At 39.0% G+C, this 20,836-nt stretch overlaps 2 pseudogenes; both read left to right on the top strand.

The window, feature by feature from the left end:
• The first annotated feature begins 303 nt into the window (after nucleotides 1-303).
• On the top strand, nucleotides 304-15,850 carry LOC148003860 (large ribosomal subunit protein eL8 pseudogene; annotated as a pseudogene).
• LOC148003861 (small nucleolar RNA U3) lies at nucleotides 7,251-7,344 on the top strand (annotated as a pseudogene).
• Nucleotides 15,851-20,836: the final 4,986 nt, after the last annotated feature.

A 20,836-nucleotide genomic window follows, 5' to 3' on the forward strand; every position in this document is an offset into this window, starting at 1 on the left:
CATGGATAATTGCTGCTCCCTCCTACTGCACACAGTCTTAAGTCTAAATAAATAACTGTTGCTTATCACCAACATGTAAGTGCCACTATTATGCCTTTGAGGATGCTGGTGGTTTATAGGCATCACAACTGAGTAGGCCTACTGATTGCTTTCCTCCACTGGCAGTTTGCACAGTCCTATGAAAGCTAGTTTTCAAAAAGGAGGCTTGCAAGTCAGTTACAGCTTGATCCGTATGCGTCCAATGTTGAAAGTGCATAGTGTGATCAGTAATAGGAACTTACAGCTTTTGGGAGGCAATCAAGAATGATGTCAACACATCCCACCAGTTCCAGGTCGGAGACTGCAGCTACACTGAGCCCAGACACTCGAGCCTCGCTGGAAAGGACTGTACCTGGTGCTGCTGACCACCCTGACAGCCATCAATTCTCAGCCCTCACCAACAGCGTACTAGCTGTTGGGGCTGAGAGCTGGGACCTAGAGGGAAATTCAGTCATGTTTGTCCTGGGTTCTATCAAGATAGGTGTGGGATAGGCTTGATTTCCATTACAAATGATGTAACATTGCATATGTTAGTACTCCTAACACTTCTTGGGCCTGTGCCTCAGGGATCACAGTCTGTATAAGCTTAGAAGTTCTAAAAGCTAGTCAAGACCTTGGTGTGTAGGTTTAGATAGTGTCCAGATTGGAATCCTGATGCTAAAGACTTAGTAAGACAAAAAAAAAAGAGTTGAGAATTACTTAAGGCTATCTAGGTGGTACAAGGGCAGCACAAGGACATCTGCCCTTGCCTTGCAATGCAAGGCTTATAGAGAATTCAGAACTGCCATTGACTCAGATATAAAAAGAGTGAAAGACTTTTTAGCTGACCTCCAAGAATACCTAACCTCCCTCTCAGAGGTAGTCCTTCAGAATAGGAGAAGATTAGACCTGATATTCCTTGAAGAAGGAGTCTGTGTGCTACACTGAAAGACGAATGTTGCTTCTATACAGACCATTCAGGAGTAATTAAAGACTCCATGAATAAACTTAGAGAAAGGTTAGACAAAAGACAGAGAGACAGAGAAGCACATAAGGGATGGTTCAAGAGCTGGTTTAGTAGATCTCCTTGGATGACTACTCTGATATCTTCCCTTATGGGACCCTTCTTAATTTTGCTTCTGCTTCTGATTATAGGTCCACGTGTGTTAAATAAACTAGTTAATAGGTTTGACTCCTACAAAAAGATAGAGACGCCCAACAAGGTTGGTTTGAGTCTTGGTTCACTCGGTCTCCCTGGATGACACTCTACTCTCTGCTATAAGGCTGGGCCATTACTAATAATTTTCTTGGTTTTAGTTTCTGGACCCTGCGTGACATACAGGTTAATTGCTTTTGTTAAAAATCGAGTGGGTGCTGTGCAGTTGATGGTTCTGAGACAACAGTACCAGTCAGTTAGGACAACTGGTGAGACCAAATATGAGACTTGATATCAAAATTCTAAGATTAGAATTACTTAGTAGAAGAAGAGGGGAATGAAAGGAAAATTATACAGATTTGAGGTTTAAAAATATGACGTTAAAAGAATAAGTTTTAAATTCAGACTCAGGGCTAAACACTGTGAAAAGCAAGTCCAGGCAGCCCCGCCCTGCCGCTAGGACTAACAGACCATAAAGATAAAGAAAAGGAATGCAGGAACCAGCTCCAGTTATTAGGACTGACACAAACCATCTGGCAGAAGGGCACCTCCCCCAGCTTACTCAGAGTCACACCTTAACCAGATATCTGTCCTTCAAACCCTGATACGCCCCTAGCTCCTAAAATCTTGTACGCTCCAGTCAATACGTACTTTCCTGCTGTACTGTAATCTCACTGCCATGTTTAAATGAGCCAATCACTTATAGCTGCGCCAGAAATTAGCCAATCATGTGTAACCTCGCGAATGCCCCTAACCTCCCCTATATAAACCCCTGACTTTTGAGCTTCGGGGTCGATTCCTCTGTCTCCTGTGTGGGATACGTATCGACCCGGGATCTCGCTAATAGGGATCTCATTAATAAAGTTACCTCCTGCTGTTACATCAAAAAAAAAAAAAAGAATGATGTCAACAACATATTGTTTTGGGAGCTTCTTGGACTCTCATGACTACTAGCATGGAAAGCTCCCAATGAATGCTGTCACAGTCACTATGAGCTCATATGTATGTCAGTCCTGTTTGGAAGACTGTTTTCTTGGAGTCATCTATCACCTCTGGTTCTTACAATCTTTCTGCTTCTCCTTCTGCAGGGTTCCCTGAAGCCATATAGGAAGGATTGGATGCAAATATCCCATTTATGAGTCAGTGTTCCAATGTCTCTCATTGTCTGCACACTATCTGGTTGTGGGTCTTTCTATTTGTTCCCATCGGCTGCAGGAAGAAGCTTCTTTAATGATCTATGGGTATAGTAGAATGCAATTAGGTGTCATTCTATTGTTATGTTCTTTTGGCTTCCCCCTAGGTCCATGGTCTATGCAGTCTTTAAATTATTAGCCATCTTAGTAGTGTCAGGCATGTACGGGTTACATCTCATGGAGTAGGTCTTAAATCTAATAAGAGAGTGGTTGGTTATTCCCAAAGCATTTGTGCTATTATTGAACTAGTAAATCTCATATTCAGGCCGGATTGCTGGTCACAAGTTTATAGCAAGGTTCTTTATTATCTTTATCCTCTAATTTTTTTGTGTGTTTAGGTGATATATGTAAACACAGAAGTTGTGTACATTGATAGATATTAGGTGTTCCAGTTCATGTATAAATTGCCTGATCAAGTTCAATATCTATGTCTCTTTATACGTTTATGATATTTAAAGTTAGTTCTTTGAACATCTTGAGGAGTAGTCTAGACATCAATGGACAGACAAAGTTATAGAATGAAAACAGGAACAGGAAGAAACAATATAATCTATTTCTCCCTTAAACTTACAGTCTCATAGCAATGGCCTCTAATGAAAATGACCAATGCAAAATCTGGCAGTACAAAAGAATGATGATAAATGTCATCATAATGCCCAAAGAAGTCATGAATATATTCCAAGAGAATACTACACACAGATGAATGGAATAAGAAAATCAACTCGAGATAGGAAAATTGAATGTAATATGGGGATAGAAATACTCAAGAAAAAACAAACCATGGAGTAAGGCAATGGCCATATAAAAGGAGAGAAATAATAGATTATGAATAAAGTGAAAAGAGAGAGTTGGCATACTAGGAGTGGAAGACTTAGGGAGGGACCAGAGAGTGTGAAGGAAAGAAGAAAGTAAGGTTAACCCAAAGGAAAGGTATGGAAGCCACAGAAAAGTCTACTTGTCTTACAATGTAATTTAAAAATATAATTAGAAAGATAGTAGAATAAATGTGATATGAAAGAAGGGGGAGAAATAAGGGAGGCTAAGTGTAGACAATGTTTGAAAGATGGAGGAGAGAAAAGAGGTGTGGGTGGGATAACCGAAGAAAAATATGCGAAAGTGCCTTATTCAAACTCACTTATGTTACTAAGATAATTTTAAAATCAATAACAAAATGATAATGACAACAGAAGATTTTTAGTAGAATTACTGTTTGGTCAGGGATCCCTTAGAGGTTTTCAAAATCAATCATGGACTACTGATTCACTTGAAAGCATTTGCAAAATAAGAACAAACCAAATCCAAATCAATAGATGGGGAGAAGCAAGAGCATGGCATCCATTAACGAAATAGAAACAAAGAAAGGATCAATGAAACATAAGGCTAAAAAAGATAAAGAAAATTGGCAGATCCTTAACTTAATTAATCAGAATGGAGAGAGTACTTGACTTAATAGAATTAGGGATAAAAAGAGAGACGTTACAACACCTAACAATGAAATCTAGGTAAATCAGTACATACCTTAAAAGACTGATATTCTACTAATCTTGAAAATTTTAATAAATGGATGAAGGGTTTTATACATATGGGCTACTATTTGGAGTTAATCTGTGCCTTTGTGTCTAATAGTGTTTGTTTTATGAAAGTGAAACCAAGATCACATAAATGCAAGCAATGAGATCATAGCAGTAACTTAAAAATCTACCAACTTAGAAAAATGCCCATATCCAAATGGATTCAGTGCAAAATTCTGCTAGACCCTCAAATAGTAACTAATTCCAACACTTAAAATTATTTTGTAAAACAGGAAATATAGGAACATAGTTAACTACATAAATGGTCTCAAAGACAGAGCTCACATGGTCATTTCAAAACAAGCAGAAAAGACTTTTAATAAAATCTAATATATTATCATGAGAAAAACCCTGGAGAGATTATGGATGGATAGAACATATCTCAACTTAATAAAGCTATTGTCATTTTTATATTAAACAGACAAAAACTCAGAGCAGTCAACTAAGACCAGGAAGAAGATAAGGGTACACATTCTTTCCCACTGTAGTTCACTGGAGTTCTTGAGTGTTGGTTAAAGTAATTAATAGAGAAGGACTTAAAGGGAAAACAGAAAAATACAAGTGTCTCTATTTGTAGGTGACCCTGATTATACACACAAGAGACCTCAATTACTCCACTAGGAAACTCTTGGAGCTGATAAATCGTTTTAGTAGAGAGGTCAGTACACAGAAGAAGTTAACACAAAGAAGTCAATAGCTTTCCTATGTACCAATGACAAACACTGAGAAAGAAACTTCAGTTACACTAGGTTCAAAAAATTTTTTAAAAACACTTTAGAATAAACTTAAGCAAGGAAGAAAGAGGGCTTTAGAATGAAAACTTTAAAATATCAAAGAAAGAAATTGAAGAAGACAGTAGAAAGTGGAAAGACTTCTGTGCTCATGGATTGATGCAATTATTAGAAAACCACACCCTATCAAAGGTATTCTATAAATTCAATGCAATACAAATCAATAGTGTAACTCAATTCTACACATACACATACACACACACACACACACACACACACACACACACACACACACAGCCCTTAAAATTTATATGAAATCACAGAAGTTCTCTAATATTACAATATCATTGAACAATAAGAATATTGCTGGAAATATTACAATAGTTGATTTCAAGTTTTAATACAAAACCTTAGTAACAGAAATATCATGGCTCTTGTACAGATATACATGTAAAGTGCAATTGAATACCTAGTTATAAGTCAATACAAATATATCCATAAAAAGGACAATATGCACATTAAAAATGCCTCTTCAACAATGGCATTCCTGAATAGGACTCCATTTACTCAGAAAATAAGGCCAACAATGAAGACGTTAAAGACAAAGCTCTCCTGCAGAGGAAACTGAGAATCACGTGAAAGGTCGTCTAAAGAATGGGAGACCATCTGTCAAGTGTACACCCAACAGAGGGTTGGAGTTTAGAAAATTCAATAAGCTTTAAAAAGCTAAATGTCAAGACAACAATCCTATTGATGATTTGTGATACTGGACAGAGAGTTCTCAAAACAGAACAAAACCCCACAAATGACCAATTGTGAAGGCTATTCTTGACTGTCGGCTTGATTACACCTGGAATTAACTTAACCCAATCAACTAGGCATACCTGTTAGGAAGTTTTCTTAATTGGATCATTGAGGTCAAACATATTCTAAATCATGTGAGATTCAAAAGATTGCATCATGTATACCTACCACACCAGATCATTTGAAGTCTAAGGAGCCACCCTAAATCTGGGCCATGCCCTCTGTTGGCAGCCTATATAAAGGACATGGAAGAAGGAAACTGGGGAAAGAGGAACTGTTATTCACTATTGATATGGGTGTAAACTGGTATAGTCACAACGAAAATCAGTGTGGAGGTCCCCCAAAAGTTAAAAATAGAGCTTCTGTGTGTCTCATATATACCATTCTTCATTATTTGTACCAAAGACTCCATCCATACCTTACTACAGAGATGTGCTCCCATGTTCATTTTGCCTATATTCATAATACAGAGAAATGGAACTAGTTTTGACATCCCTCAGAGGAAGAATAGATACTGAGTGTGGTAGGTATACGTGATGTAATTTTATTCACTGGTTAAGAAGAATTAAGTTATCCATTAGAAAAATGGATGGACCTGAAAAACATTATACTGAGTGAAACAACCCATGGCTCTGTAGACCAGTGTCCATGTCATTAATAGGTATGTCTTAATTATAGTTCTATACCGGTTTGTTTAATATCGAATACTAGAAGAAAGGGACCATTAGTAGGAAGGAGAGTGGGAAGAAAATGCTTTGAAGGAGTGGGCGTAGAGTGGGAGGAATGCCGGGCATGCGAAGGTTGAAGCAGAAGAGGGAGTGGAAGAATAGAGGAGGGTGGGGAACCCAAATTAAGGCCATAGAAGAAAGCCACATGGAATCTACCATTTTGTAAGATTACTATAAGTAGAATCTAAAAATCAAGACTTGAACAGAGGTATCGTTCATGGACGCAATATGCTTTTCCATGAAGCAGAGGGTTCTTAAGCAGTAATCTCTTGCTATGTGTGGGATGACTCTCTATAAGTTATTGGTGAAGGAGGCCCCAGAAGATCCAATGATATTCAGATTTTGGCTATTGATTTTGGTTGCTCCCTAGAACTTGGAGGCCAGAATAGCACATTGCTGAAGATAACACGTACTTGAGTCATAGGATGCAGAGAGGTAAAGCTGGAAACAGTCTAGTATGATCTAGTATATTCCTGCCTCCAAGCTTGTCTTCATTTACCAGAAGGTGTGATACAGGCTGCTGAGGGGGAGAAAACTCAGCAGGTTTACCCAGCCATGACAAAATTTCTGGGCAAGTTTTGTCCTCTCGAGAAACAGTGGCAATAACAAACTGCTTTCTGATTGTATTTGAGAGAAGTCACATCTGTTTATATAAACCTTGTAAAAAACAAACAGACAGACAGACAAACAAACAAACAAACACAAACAAAAACTGGCAAATAGCCCATGTCTCAGGAGGTAATTCCTTACAGGGAAACCCCTACTCTTATTCTGTTAAAGTGTTAAATACCAATGTCTTCTAAACAGTCATGTTTGTACATATAGATTAATGTTGTGGCAAGCCTTCGTCAGTCTGAAAGAACTGGGAATAAGTGATGGTGGAGTGTTCAGACCTAAACAGGACATCACATCTAACACCTTGAGGACAAATGGGGCATTGCTGAAGAGGGTTGGTAAGAATTTAGAGCCAGAAGTCAGAAGTGCAGCAGAATAATGGCGTTTTGACATGACCTCGTTATATTCATGAACTCATTACAGATGTGGCTCCCAAGACTATACTTTCAGGGATCATTTCTATAGTTCGTTACAGATGTGGCTCCCTGCCCAAGACCAGCATAACATTGGATCCTGGATAGGCTAGGGGCCCACAAGACCTAACCCTTACCTTTGTGAGTATTGACAGTTAAAATATTGTTGGAGAACAGGTTTCATTTTCCTCATTGTGGTAGAAACTGATAAGTTGAGCTTGTTCCAGTAAATAACTCTCCCCATCACGCTTGGGAAAAATTTCTAAACTTAAAAGGTCACAGAAAAACAAGGCAAATAATTAGTGTTCCATCGTGTTAGGGGGGATGGGGAGGAAGGGAAGGGGGAGAGGAGAAGGAGAGGGAGAGGGAGGGAGAGAGAGACAGAGGAAAGAAGGAAATTGCAGATGAAAATGACTGAAATTTATTATGTAAAAGTATTAAGCTGTCAATTGAAAGGTTGGAAAAAGTGTAGGCATATTGTGTAGTTCTATAAGTTGATGCTAGTGTTCAACGATTCGCCTGTAAGCTTAAATGCATAAATTATTGATTTTAGTGTTTCAGTAAAACATCTTACTCTTGTTATAACCAGGCTTGTTCCAAACAAAGCATTCACAGTCCTAACAACTGTTTTGCATTTTCCACTTTTTTTCTTGTGTTTTTATATCTGTTTACAATGAAACTGAACATTTTCAAACAATTCTCCTTTATACAATTTCCTTCTAGTCTAGTGTTCTTAACCTGTAGGTTGGGACCTCAAATGGCTCTTTTATGGGGTCACATATAGGATATCTTATGTATCAGATAGTTACTTTTATCCTATGTCTCAGAGATTTACTGAAGGTTCATAAAAGTAACAAAATTATGGTTATAAAGTAGCAATAAAAGTAATTTTATCATTGAGGGTTCCCACATCAGGAGGAACTGTATTAAAGGGTTGCAGCATTAGGAAAGCTGAGAACCACTGCTCTAGTCTGTTAAATAGAGATCACCGAGATTGCAGTTTTGCTTTGGAGACATCTTAATGACACTACGATCACCAATAACTCGTTTTTTTTTCTCTGTTTGTAATCGTAGCCCGGGAGGGAGAGAAGTTAGAGCAACCAAAACCATTTTCTTGTTATTAGAAACATTTCCACAAGTCCCAAGTGACAGTGTGAGGGTGAGAAAGATGTTTCTCTCCTGTTTGCAGGGCATTACAATACTCCGAATTATATCTCCAGGGTGGGAGCAGAATTTGTATTTAAAGACATTTCTGGTAGGTTAAAAGGATGAACAAAATGTTACATTGTAAAATAATATTAAAAAAAGGAAATTTGTGGGTTGGTGGGATGGCTCAGTGGTTAAGAGCACTGGCTGCTTTCCAAATGATTTGGGGTCAAATCCCTGCACCCATTTGGCAGCTCACAAATATTAGTAACTCCATTTCCAGGGGATCTGACACCCTTACAGAGACATACATGTAAGCAAAACATCGATGTACATAAAAATAAAAATAAAAAATAATTAAAAAGTTCATTTTGCTGAAATGATCTAGCATAAACACTGCATTAGGTTTGTAGACTTTTTATTTGATTAAAAGCGTAAGTGGTTTCATTGATTTTAGCCTTATCTCTGTCAAAATTATCTTCAAGGACAGTCACATACCATAAGGCATGCATGGCCTGCTCGTTTATATTGTCTACAATGTTTAAATGATCAATTTCAGAAACATGGTCAGAGATTGCTTCAAGCTTTCTGACTTGTTTTTAGTGATTGAGTATTCAGGACATTGAGATTTTTATTCATAGTTCGACTTCTTCATGCATCTGTGAGGTTGTCTGAGTTATGTACAGCTTCATCGTTGGCGGTTGAAACACTTTGAAACCAATGAGGTGTTTCTGCGATCTCCTTTTCATTCTCTTACTATTCATAACACCTTCAGTCTCTAATGATCCCAAAATGGTGTGTGTTGGACCATGTGAAATAAGTCTTTTTCATCGTCGTGCACCTTTACAATAATGACCGAATGTTTCCAGTCTAAGCGCCTGCATAAGAATCCTGGTTCTATCTTTATTTACCATACAGCATTGGACACTTGCTCCCCGACTCCTCCTTTGCTGCTCTATCTGTAGTCATGAGCTTGGCCATAAGATCAGGGATTGAGGATTAAACAGTGATATGTGGAGGTCTAGGAACTATTCCTGACTACACCAGTAAATCACCCAAGGTTATCTCTGGCCTTCACCTCATATGCACACATGGGTATATGCACACACAATATATTTGCATACACACACACACACACACACACACACACACACACACACACACACACGAGGAATAGTGTCTGACATGGTTCCCAATGGCAAATAATATACCATGCCTTTAAACTGGTTTAAAAATAACTGTTCTTTTAATGTGTTTGCCATTTATGAGTCACCCAATGTATAGGTGTGGTTTAGTGCTGAGAGACAACTGAAATGCAACACATGTAGTTCTTATGGCACCATGACTTAGAATATAATTAGAGGACATAGATAACATAATACTCATCCAACATTATGGTAAAGATTCTAATGTGGAGAATGTGTGGTAGTACTGGTCAGTTATCCACAATGTAAGCATTAAAAAGACTTCTTGGCCAAAATTGGGCACATTGTTTCTACTTAACATTTTTGTTAAAAGTGGTTCCGTGGGTTGAAGTGGAAGTTTCTGGATATGTCAGGTGATACAGACTCACATGGTGTTTTGCTGAGGCAAGACTTGTGGGAAGACCGGTGATATTTGGAGAAAGTATAAATAGGACTCAACAGACAGACTGCATGCTTGCATAGCTAGCTTTGTGATATTTTGTTGGTCTTCGCCTTTGCTGATCTTCGCTTCCTTGAGGAGGCACAGCAGAGAACTCCTGCCATCCAGACTGGTCCTAGTCATTCCCATTGACTCAGCAGAGCCTGGAGGTTTCTGCTAGATTGTGCCACTGCTGCTGTTTCCTGTTTGGTATCCTGACACTACTGAAATGGACTGCTGGTACCCTGACAAACAGAGATTGGAATCGTCCCAAGGAACTACTTCTAAACAGGTCTACATCCGTCCTATTTACCACCTTTTATACCCAACCTTTGGATCACTAGAATGGGGGGTGTCAAAGCATTTGAGAACCCTTACTAAAAGTAGTTTTTAAAAATCTAAGCCTGTATGGATTAGTAAAAGTCCTTCCTGCATCTGTAGGCTGCTGTTTTGTCCTACTGACAGTGTCCTTTGCCTTACAGAGCTTTACAGTTTCATGAGGTCCCATTTATGAATTGTTGATCTTACAGCCTGAGCCATTTGTGTCCTGTTCAGGAAATTGCCTCCTATACCAAGTCGTTCAAGGCTATTCCCACTTTCTCTTTTATTAGATTTCATGTATATATTTAGTGTAGACATAGTATATATGGTTTTATGTTGAAGTCTGAGATCCACTTGGACTTGAGTTTTGTCCAGGTTGATAAATTTGGATTTATTTGCATTCTTCCACACACAGGCATCCAGTTAGACCAGCACCATTTGTTGAAGATGCTCCCCCACCCCATTGTATGGCTTTGGCTTCTTTGTCAAAAATCAAGTGTTCATAGGTGTGTGGGTTTATTTCTGGGTCTTCAATTTGATTCCATTGATCAACCTGTTCATTGGGTTAATATTAAAAATATATAAAGAATTCAAGAATTAGGATCCAACAAACCAAATAACCCAAATAAAAATAGGGCACAGAGCTAAACAGAATTCTTGACAGAGGAATCTCGAGTGGCCTAGAAGCCCTTAAAGAAATTCTCGACATACTTAGTCATCAGGGAAATGCAAATCAAAATGACCCTGAGATGGAAATCTTATGCCCATCAGAATGGCTAAAGATCAAAACTTAGGTAACAGCATATGCTGGTGAGTATGTAGAGAAAGGGGTATATTTTTCTATTGCAAACTCATATAACCACTCTGGAAACCATTCTGGCAGTTTCTCAGAAAATTGGAAATAGTTCTACCTGAAGACCCAGCTATACCACTCTTGGGCATGTACCCAAAAGATGCTCCAACACATATCAAGGACTCGTGTTCTCCTACATTCAGAACAGCTCTATTTATAACACCCGGGGAATGGGAACATCTCAGATGTCCCTCAACTGAAGAATGGGTACAGAAATGTGGTTCATTTACAAAATACTATCCAGCTATTAAAACAAACAAGGACATCATCAATTATGCAGGCAAATGGGTGGGACTAGAAAATATCACCCTGAGTTATGTAGCCTAGACCCAAATGCCATGCATGGTATGTAGTCACTGGTAAGTGGATATTGGATATCCACAGAATACCCTCAATACACTTCAAAGACTCAAAGAAGCTAAACAAGAAAAAAAGTGCAACCAAGGATGCTTGAATTTCAGTTAAAATGAGAAATAAAATAGTTCTAGGAGACAGAAGGAGGGAGGGAACTGGATGGGAGAAGGGATGGGAAAGGGAATGGGGCATCAGGATTAAGTGTATATGTTTGAGGAGACAGGAGAGAGGGCCCAAAGGCCAGGGGAATGGACAGAAATCTGCAGCTGCTGGGGTCTGGGGAAGGGAGAGTCTCTAGGATGTGTCAGAGAGATGGGGTTGGGGGGTTCCCAGAGTCATGCTAGTGACCTTAGCTAAGATACATAACTGTGGGGATATGTTTATAATTTTTGTTAGGTGTTAGTGATTTCAGCCCCCATCTACTCTGGGATAAGTTCACTGAGGCCATCACTATCCTTCCTTCATTTATACACCAGTTTCCATGTTGTCTTGTAGACCTCGTCAACAATGCAGCCCTTAAATATAACCACTTTCAAGCTTTCTGGTTGTCATTTTCCTGGTCTCTTTCCAGTTTTATCTTTATATAAATCTTTCATCTAAATATAATTAAAGCAGTAACTTAGTCTTTTTCTTCTTTCTCAAATTAAACCCTACAGTTGAAGGGCCACATCCATTCTTTGCTTTTGTTCTCTCATACTCATCTGCAAAATCCTCAAACTTAAAATTACCTCTCTGCGTATAGAAATAAACACTTATCCACTGAGTTCTATCACCACTGGATATGGTTCTAAAAATAGTTTATTTCCTGGAAAACTATTACATACCTTTTTTATTAGTGATCTATGGCCACATAACTACACTGTTCAATAGCTTAATGGTATTAACACTATTTATAACACGGTTCAGACGGTCAGAAATTTGAATGCAAATTAAAAAATTTCCAAGGCCACAGTCTTCTGAGGCTTCCATGGAGAGTATCTATTTTCTTTTCTCCATATAGTTTTTCTAACTCATTTCTTTCTTCCCATTTCTTCTTCCAAACCCTACTACATACCCCCTCTAGGCTCTCTTTAAAATTCAGTCACTTCCTTTAATTGTTTTACACACACACACACACACACACACACACACACACACACACACACACACACACACACTTATAAATACATCAATACAAGTCTGCTATCTAATGAGACTTGTAGGTACCTATTTTCAAGCCTGATTATTTGGTGTTGGATAATCAATTGGTGTCTTCTTTCCTGGGGATGACTATTATTTTCCCATTCTCAGCATTCCTGAGTAGTTCTGTCTACAGTTGAGACCTCATGGCTTCCTCTCTTCAGTGCTGATGTGTCTCTTGGTGTCATTCTCATTCAGACACGTTGGTGAGACTTCATGTGTATAGCTTCTCATCCCTCTGGCTCTCAGAATCCTTTCCCCCTTTCCCCATTGGATCCCTTGCACCCTGCTCTTCCCTGTCCTCTTTCAGAGAGAATCTATTTCTAAGCTCACAACTGGTCACAAGCTTTGGTTCTTCACTGGCTTCTCATGAAATATATTGTTTCCTCAAATAAGGATTTCCCCAAAGAATGGCTTAACATGAGTAAGAGAGATTGAAGTCACAGTCATTTTGTAACATAATTTTATGACTGACATCCTTGACTTTGCCATTTTTTAACCTTTCTTTTATTGGATATTTTATGTATTTACATTTCACATATTATCCCTTTTCTGCCCTCTCCTATCACCTCTCACCCTGCTTCTATGAAGATGCTCTCACTCCCACCCTTCCACTCCTGCCTCCCGGCCCTGGCATTCCCCTCACAGGGGAAACAAGGTCCTCTCCTCCTATTGATTTCAGACAATGCCTTCCTCTGCTACATATGGGGCTGGAGTCATGGGTCCTTCCATGTGTACTCCTGGGAACTCTGGGGGGGGGGGTCTGGTTGGTTGATAATGTTCTCCTATGGGGTTACAAACTCCTTTGGCTCCTTCAGTCCTTTCTCTAACTCCTCCATTGGGGTCCCCGTGCTCAGTCCAATCGTTAGCTGTAAGCATCATTTTTTTTGTATGCATTAGAAGTGAATCACTAGGCGCTTACATCCGGTAGAGAGCTAACGAAGACACACAGGGTAGGGATCACCTTCAGAAACCTCAGAGGTTTTCTCTCATACCTTTATTTTTCTCCTTGGTTTTCTAAAGCTTCCTTTCCCCAATCCCCCATCTTCCCTTTCATGTGGTGATATTCAATCCCGTTGTTGGAACCTTGGGGATATCTATGAAAGGTTTCCACAGCTTGTCACAACGGTGTCCACCGTGGTCTTCTGCCAAAACCTCCTTGTTCTTTCTGTCTTGTAGATAAGTTGTATTTCTGAGCCCACCTTTCTAGGTAGACCTAGAAGGGACCATCTTTCTACTTAGGTAACATAATCCATGCTCTCTTGTTGGCTTAAGGCTATCGCCTCAACCACATCCTCTTTTCACTCAATCTTTCACAGCATCATGTAGTTTCTTACATTGGAAATACCTTTCTATTGCCATTCCCTAATTTCATCTTTTCCTCCTTGAACATTAATGTGAGAATGTATTCCTGTTCCTTCTCTAATAATTATATTTCATCCAAACCGTGCTGGCCTTTTGGAATCTTAATTTTTAACATTGTTCTTAAAATAGAAATCATGTTATAATACTTAACTCAAAACAGGAAATGTAGATGCCTATAACTCAAAACGCAGATGTCTATAGGAAGGTTAAAAGATGTCAAACAGCAATGGACTGAGAGAAGATTCTCCTTGCAGTAGACAGTGGTTACCTTGGAGACCCCGAATTGGGCAATGTGCAGAGTGTTAGAGTCTTTGGACTTCTCATCTCTGAAAAGGATTCCTATATCAGACCCCTGCCCCTAAGGCTTAGGGATCTATGGGAGGAGGGAACACAAAAATTATAAGGGCTAGAGATGGTGGGCAATTTTAAGGATACAGCACTTTTCAGACACAATAGGGTAGATGTATATATGAATGTTCAGATATTGTCACAGCATGCACAAGACTTGCACAAGCTTAAGCTAGAGAAATGCCAGCAGGGAGAGAGGAGACTGGGCACAGAGCCAGCCAAGAAACTTTCTTGCAAACAATAGTTTTGGGGAGAGAGGAAAAAAATCAATGGAGTAACACTGGTTTATTAACCACATCCCAGGCAGGCTCAGCTGGCCAGTATACACAGAACTCCATATTTTGTAATGGTTTCCCTCCCTCCCATCCTCCCTCCCTTCCTTCCTCCCTTCCTGATTAAAAAAACCATGAAGTTGGGTGGGCAAGAAAGGAGGATTTAGGAGACAGGAAAGAATATGACTGAAGCACACTGTGTGAAATTTTAAAAGAATTAGTAGAAATTACATTTTAAAAAAACGAGAGAAGATAATTTTAAAACAAATATTGAGTCAGGTCTGTGTAAGCCTTCATGCCCTTGCTCGGCGTCTATAGAAAAAGCCCAGTCATAAAGTGGAAAGCTCCTCTCCCTTCCAGCCAAGTAAGGTGCCCAAAGGAAAGAAGGCCAGTGGGAAGAAGGTGGCCCCGGTCCCCGCCGTCGTCAAGAAATGGGAGGCCAAAAATGTAGTCAATCATTTGTTTCAGAAAAGGCCCAAGAACTTCGACATTGGGCAGGACATCCAGCCCAAAAGAGATCTAACACGCTTCGTCAAATGGCCCCGCTACATCAGGCTGCAGTGGTAAAGAGCCATCCTCTATAAGCGGCTCAAAGTACCTCCTGCCTTCAACCAGTTCACCCAGGCCCTGGACAGGCAAACAGCGACTCAATTGCTTGAGCTCGCCCACAAGTACAGGCCAGAGACAAAGTGGAAGAAGAAGCAAAGGAGCAAAGGCTGCTGGCTCGGCTGAGAAGAAAGCTGCTGACAAGGGGGGGCTTCCCAACTAAGAGACCGCCTGTCTTCTGAGAAGGGGTCAATACAGTCACCACCTTGGTGGAGAACAAGAAGGCTCAGCTGGTGGTGATTGCCCAAGATGTAGACCCCATTGAGCTGGTGGTTTTCCTGCCTGCCCTTTGTCGAAAGATGGGGGTGCCCTACTGTATCATCAAGGGAAAGGCCGGGATGGGACGCCTGGTTCACAGGAAGACATGCACCACTGTTGCCTTCACACAGGCTAACTCAGAAGACAAGGGTGTTCTGGCTAAGCTGGTGGAAGCTATTAGGACCAATTAGAATGACAGATATGAGATCTGCTGCCACTGGGGAGGCAACTTCCTGGGTCCTAAGTCTGTGGCTCTCATTGCCAAGCTGGAAAAGGCAAAGGCTAAACTGGGTTAAATGTACACAAGTTTTCTGTACATAAATACAATTACAAAATTATCTTGAAAAAAATAAGGTGGAAAGTTGTTGCTTAATCAGTGGAGCACAGAAGCCCTGCACAATGGTAAGAGTCTTTGTGTCCCATGCTACATAATGATAATTTTCTCTCTGAAACACTTTTTATGAAATAAATTTAAATCTTACAGGTTAAAAAGGTTGTGAAAAAATTTGACCCCCACCCCTCCCCGGAAATAAAGAAACGAGAGACCTTTCTTTCTTGAGTAATGAATGTCTTTGTTCTTAGATAAAACTTGCTGATCGCATTGCTCCTGAAACACCTCCTTTCCTTCTCCTGTATTTACAGGGACTTATGGAGACGTTGCTTGAGGTAGAACTTGTCTGTTATATAGTAAAAGTTTTCGAATGGTTTGATCCTCATGGGGACCAAGAAATTATCTACATGGGTTAGGGTGTTGCCACTTAGGTAATATTTGTGATCTCTTAAAATATATAGACCCCAAATGTCCTTGTAAATTTTCATTTAAATAGGGTTCTGGGGCAACAAAGGAGAGCCCCTCTACTGTTTGGGTTGTTAAATCCAGATAACAACAACGCAAGTCTAGATTTATTACCGCCTGTAAAATCACATTGTTCTTATTGCTTACCTTGCAAAAAAAATGTGTTTGTTTCTTTAGGGAACCACCCACTCCTGAAAGAGAGAAATGGATATCAAAAAGGGGTGCTGCATACTCGTCATTTACAAGCTTCTTCATTTTATAGTATCTTCTTTGGAATTCAGATTTCTCACTGGGGTACTTCATGCCTTGACTTGTACGCTATGGTTTGTGTTGTGTAACAGCTCACAGCTGCTAAAATTTTAGTGTTAAGAATTAAATCATTTTTAAAGGCCCTGGAGTATCTGTCCCTCACTGAGAGAAATATACATGTGCATGTGAAGGAAAAGCGGGATGCAGAAAACATGACAAACGTTTGTGGAAAATGAAAGCAGACTAACTTAATACACCACCTTCGACAGCACACCTCCCATTAGCCCCCGGGGACCAGTAATACTTTCTGAAGCTTTACATGATATTCTTGGTTTTCAAAACAGCATCTCAAAACACAAGAAAGACTTGTCTAATGAAGGACTTTAGAGAAATTATTTTTGTGAATACCGATTTACTCTGACATGACATCTATCAATATATCTACATCCCAGTATATCCACCACTTTACAAGTCATTTCCCATATTTGTCAATGGATACATTAATTAAAGCAACAGCAACAGAAAGGGGCAGAGACCTGCTAAGTTAAAATCTCTTATAATTAGTGTTCTGATTAATATTTTAATTTGACTTTCAATAAATTAAAACTCTTAGCAGGGGTGATTTTAGTTTTTAAGAAGAGCAATTCAACACTTTTTCCCTTTGTTTATGGGCTGTATATTATGAAAGTCATGATGCATTCCAAGATTATGATGAAATTCATTTCTTCTCTTAGGTGTGAGTTAGGGTAGGGCTAATCTGTCAATAATGTAAGATTGAAAACTATTCCTTATTAAGCATATATTAAAATATTTTGTGAAGTCCTATATTTCAACATAGAGCCTATATAAATAAGTGAATTTAAATTATGGAAAATTTCCTTAAAGGCTTGAGAGGACAAAAGCATAATTAAAAAATTAAATTTGTCATGTATTGATGTGTTATTGATTGTAAAGAAAGGAATATAACTGGAAGCAGCATCTAATAAATATTCTATGAAAACAGGGTAATAATGTATAGCAGGGTCTTCCAATATATCACTTTATTCAAGAATATTGTTAGAAGATAGGAAGATTAAGAAGGATATTTAATCCTCTGACAAATGTTAGAGGAAAATCATGTAAAATGATAAGGCAGAAAAAGACTTGCCACAAAATTTATGACTAGTTTCTAAAGTGGCAGGAATGGATCCGCACTAGACAGTTTCCAAAGGACAGCTTGAAACCACTCTGCCCTGTTTTAATTTCTAGACTGTAAAGTTTTGACTGTGAAAACACTAGGTACATTTGAATCTTCGAGCTTTGGCTCTTGACTCTTCTAGCTTCCTACGGTAGCATCAACTTGCGTGCCAGGCTCTGGTCTGGACTCAACCTTAACCACCAGCAACAGAGTCCATTTGATATGGAGACTCAGACTGTTACCACCAGACGTGTATCTGTCTGGTGTATGAGTTCGGGCCCCTTGGAACCTCCCAGTCATATCAGAATCTATCTCCCCATGTTATTTTAACAAGTTATGTATGATGTCAGCCTAAAGCTTCACATAGAAATCTTGGTAGCTATGCAGATGAATATCTCACCTTCTAATAAACACTTAAAGTTCTGGATTGCCATGTAATTTTCTAGCATCTTCCACCCCTCTAACTGCAGGTAAACCTCCTCTTAGGGAGAGAAAGATTGTTATGGCACAAACTCGTATAATAGGAGGCAGACCCACGATAAATAAAAGACTGTTAGAAACTTGACTCTGGGTTTCCGTGGCCTGTCCCCTTGGTTGTATGTGCCTAAATCCTGCTTGAGGTCACTGCAGTCTGAAGCAACACACTGGAACTTTATCCCATCTATGAATAGTACCCAGTGCTCGATGAGGAATTTTTATAAGATTAACTGTAGGTAAATGTTAAACCTGAAAGTAGAAAACGTAATCACAAAGGAATCAGCTACAAACCTGAGTAAAACATCACATAAATGTAATGCAGAGAGTCATAAGGAGGGCAAACACCATTGGCTTTAGCAATACGGATGTACTGTGTTGGAAGACGTCCCAACCTATGCGAGTCTACCCTTTCTCTCAGGTTTCATAAAATAGTCTATAATGAAAACATAATACTATTTTTTAAATCAAGATTGAGTATTTCGATTTGTGGTAATCATAATCCTTCATATGTTTGTTGCGTAATTTATGCATGTTTTTATCGTTTGGTCGATCAGTCTGGGTAAAATGTTCACGCGAAGGTTATCTTTAAATGAGCCTCCGTCCCAGGATATTAAAATTCGCCTACATGACCTTTACTTTTCTTAGCCAAGTCTTTGCGGGAGCTTTCAAAGGATCAGATAACCCTCTGTCTGTCATCCCTTTAAAAACCTGAGGTGGTTTTCTCCTGGCTCGTCCTGCTGAACAAGGAAGCGCGGTACACGCTGCATTTGCATAGCTTCATCAAAAAGTGGATGGAGCCAAGCTGGGAATTATTTTATGCGCTGTCTTACGGGCTTTATTGCTGCCTCCAACGAAATGAGTCATTACAGTGCACGTTGCTAGAGGTGGGTGTCAGGTTTATTCAATTCCAGATCACTCACATCCCTTATGATTAATCGGCTCGTAGTGCAGCCTTGCAGAAATAAAGCTTTTTGTCAGAACAGCTTTGGACAGCAGTTTTGTCAGTCCATGGACATTCAAGAATACAGAGAACTGCTGTTTTTTAAAAAACAACACGCTGCTTTCTCAATAGTACAACAGCTATATACCAGAGTAAACACTGGTTACTATTGCAATGCTGTGTGAGCACAGCCCAAGATGTCAGTCTAGCAAAACAGAGCGCTTGTAAGAATTATAGCAATCCTATTTGAGCAGCCTTGAAAGAACACCCAGAGAGAGAGAGAGAGAGAGAGAGAGAGAGAGAGAGAGAGAGAGAGAGAGAGAGAGAGAGAAAGAGAGAGAGAGAATGAATTTAGAATTTATGAACCACCTGGCTCTAGTTCCCAAATGTTGGGATTACAGGCATGGCATGGGCTGTTCACGCTTTTGATAATTATGTGCCTTAAGAAAGAAGTGGATGCCTAAATGTGTTCACAAAAGTTACTTTCCAGATATAACCATGACTCTATCAGTGTCTTGTCTTAAGTGCTTCAATTCTTGAACAATGACACTGGTTTGCTTGTGTATCCTATCTTTAAAGAACAATCTATAGCAGTCATTTGCTAATTATGACCTTAATGTGATTGCTTCAGTCATCCAGTCAGTACAACTTGCAATCCATTGAGAATTTGTTGACATGATATATTTGTACTGTTCATTCCCATAGGACATGGTCAATATTTATTTTGATCGCTAATTATGTGTGAAGGAATTTCACATTTGTGGAAAATGTACAATGTTTGCCCCAGTGCCTTTTGTTTCTTTCTCTGGAAATAACAATGCAGATAGTAAACTTTTGGAACAGTGGGAACTGTATAACTTGAGCCTTTTATCTTGCTTCTCAAAATTAATCTGTGTGTCCATTTAGAGCTATTATAGACATGTGTGAAAATACATGTCTACATCTCTCTCTTTTTTTTTTTGGTAATACTTAGAAACTGTTCTGTCATATGCTTTGAATCTCAGAAAAATTTCCAGACTAGCGTAACACATCTATTCATTTCATTTTCTGCATAAGATAAGGTCTTCCATTTCTATGAATATTCATATTTTATTTAACAAATTGCTTATTAGGAAGCATTAAAGTTGTTTGCAGATTCATTTCTCTCTTCTGATATAAATGTGGCTGTGACAATATCCCTTTTACACATGTGTATCTGCATCACACTAATGTGTTTGTAGATACATATTTTGTGAGTTAAATATACACAAGGTTTACATTTTGATAAACGTCTTTTGTAGAAGTTGTTCTAATGAACATTCCCACAAATAATGTGTATAAATATACATTTCTCTATACTCTTTTTGATGCTTGTTTGTTTTCGAGACAGGGTCTTCTTGTCGCACAGACTGTCTTGGGACGTGCTGGCAGGAATGGCCTTCTAATTTTGATTGTCATACCCTCATTTCCTGTGCAACTTGCATCCCAACTTGTGGGATTTTAAGACTGCACAACTGCATTGGCAAAATTATTTCGCTATTTTAATAATATTATGTACACCTAATATTTATTCACATATATTTGTCATCATTATTCTTTTATTGCTTAGTCATATTTCTAGCACTTAGCACATGACATTATATATCTACTCTTAAATTTATATA

This window comes from Rattus norvegicus, chromosome 9 (assembly GCF_021556685.1).
Source record: "Rattus norvegicus strain SHRSP/BbbUtx chromosome 9, alternate assembly SHRSP_T2T, whole genome shotgun sequence".
NCBI classification, from domain to species: Eukaryota; Metazoa; Chordata; class Mammalia; order Rodentia; family Muridae; genus Rattus; species Rattus norvegicus.